At 31.1% G+C, this 2,374-nt stretch overlaps 1 long non-coding RNA gene across 4 annotated transcripts in view; it reads right to left on the minus strand.

The window, feature by feature from the left end:
• Positions 1–130: 130 nt before the first annotated feature.
• The window catches only part of LOC112904381, a 3,718-nt gene continuing 1,474 nt past the window's right edge, over positions 131–2,374 (minus strand). Inside the window, exons 1-5 of one of the 4 annotated variants that reach the window (XR_003231063.1) lie at positions 1,723–1,861; positions 1,324–1,568; positions 1,045–1,225; positions 557–797; positions 131–149 (exon numbers count right to left, since the gene is read on the minus strand). This is a non-coding gene — a long non-coding RNA (uncharacterized LOC112904381). Of the gene's footprint in view, positions 150–224; positions 798–1,044; positions 1,226–1,323; positions 1,569–1,722; positions 1,865–2,374 lie in introns of those variants that run through there. The other 3 variants (XR_003231061.1, XR_003231062.1, XR_003231064.1) reach the window with 3 other exon arrangements.

Consider the following 2,374-nt stretch of genomic DNA (forward strand, 5'->3'; position numbering starts at 1 on the left):
ATGGGTTGAAAATTAACTGCATGATGTTACAAGGCGAAGACGAAACAGCAAATCAAGAATATAATCCAGGAAAGACCACACCCATGTAGACATGGGCTGTTTCAGTATAACCAAACTGAACATTAATTCTCTCTCATTTATTGTATAACCTGCAGAAATGGACAAAAAAACATATTAATTACACTTATAATTAAGAAACACAAATAAAAACGCACCAAAAAGCAAGTAAAATATCTGAATTATAAAATAAACAAACAACAATTTTACGCCATTTTACATCACAACCATAGATCACGACATAGATTAACGTCAAATAACACGACATCAATTTACGACATAGACAACAGAAAAAGGTTAAAAAGAAAATTCATAGATAGATAAACTCCATAGATTCATCAATGATAAATATCAATTTATTCTGTGGAAAATAAAACTGTCAAGTGATGCTGATACACAATAAACTCAATTTATACTGTTGACAATAGCTAATTGTTAACAAAAACTTCATAACAGATTTATAAAGAGTAATTAATATTGATCAGTCATGTATTCTCACCTTAATTAATTGTAGAAAGTGGCGTTCTAAAGTCTATCAGTGTGATGAGCAAACCAAATCTAGGAGGGATCACTGCAAACAATCTGTTGTTCCAGTCTCTTCCAAATTAATTAATTTCCAACTGCCTCCTGTCGTTACGGTAAAAGTTAACTGCATAATGTTGCAAAGTGAAGACATCAAAAAATCGGTTGCTTCAGTAACATCAAAATTAACTGCAATCTCTCGTCATTTGTGGGACAATCTATATAGAAACAGGCAAGAAAAGGTAATTAATTACCACTTTTAAAGAAAGTAAATCAGTAATATTTTTATGTGGCGATATAGTGGTAAAATTAGAAATTAACTTTCACGTTGATGGAAAGGTCAGTTCCACAATAATTCTGCTTTTTCCATTTCTGAAAAGTTGTCTATTGAAGAAGTTACAAATGTCCAAGAAATCAAGTTCCTGGGACCCTCATTTACTAATTTTAATTGATACTGTTACATACCAGTTTATTGTCATAAATCCCTCCTTCAGCAGCACACTTCAGCACATTGTCTCCGTTCCCAATGGAAAGGCACTTTCATGTTTTCTTTATGACTATAGGAACAGTCACTTTTTGGAGTCAATGAGAACCGACACAATCAATGCTCCACAATTTAATGGCATCTGGAGTTCTTCTCACATCCCTGTAAAATCTAATATTATGAAAAAGTATTCAAATATAATAAATTTAGACCCCCTACTAAGTAGAGTGCATAAATAAATTGTTAAAGTAACACCGTACCCTTTTGTCTTTTAAAATCAAACAGATACACTACATATATATAATACAGCTTGTATGCTCACCTTAATTAACTACAAGAGCATCCAGGATGAAAATTTAACAGTTTCGTTCCCAACGGAAAAAAGGCACTTTCATGCTTTCTTTAGAATCATGGGCACAGCTACTTTCCGGGGCAAATGAGGACTAATACAACCAATGCTCGATAATTTCATAATTTAATGGTATCCGGAGTTCTTCTAATGTTCCTGTAAAATGAAATTTTATAAAGTGTTCAGATTATAATTAATTAAGTATTAAGTAAATAATCTGCACGATACATTGTTAAAGTGATGCTGATCTTTTTCTTTGTTAATGTCAAATAAATACACTACATATAGAAAATACAGTATGCACGCTCACCTTAATTAACTACAAGAACCTTCAAGATGAAAGGTTAACAGCTAAATCACCATAGGAGACGACTTATAATTTCATTAAGCAAAGGATATAAGTTCCAACCTCTCTCCATTGTTGGTCAATCTGTGTAAACGGACAAAAACAATCATTAACTAATTTTTTTAATAGATATCTACCTGTTACGCAAAAAATTTAAATATTTAATCCTTTTCTTTTCTACCTTTCTCTCAAATGAAAGTCAAAATATATGCGGAAAATGGATAAAAAAAAGAATTAAACACTCGTATTAAATAAATGAAACACGAAATAAAACAAAAACACAGAATAAAAAACCAGTCAAAAACGAATAAAATAGCAAAACATTAAAAATGGCGACGTAGCCACCTGATGTCTGTTTCAAGATTTAATCTTTAAAAATTTTGTCAATTTAATTTATGCTGTGAGCAAATACGAAGAATAATTATTGAATATGAATCAATCAAACTAACCTCTCAGACGAAGAACAAATTAAAACTAATTTAACTTAATGAATTCTACTAGATAGAGCATGCAAGATAAAGAACTATTTCAACTACTGGGTCATCTTTGTCTTCTCCAACGTCGATCTGAAACAGATACGGTGGCAAACAGATTAATAAAGAGCAATTAAAATTAA

The sequence above is a fragment of the Agrilus planipennis genome, unplaced genomic scaffold (assembly GCF_000699045.2).
Source record: "Agrilus planipennis isolate EAB-ADULT unplaced genomic scaffold, Apla_2.0 scaffold223, whole genome shotgun sequence".
Lineage (NCBI taxonomy): Eukaryota > Metazoa > Arthropoda > Insecta > Coleoptera > Buprestidae > Agrilus > Agrilus planipennis.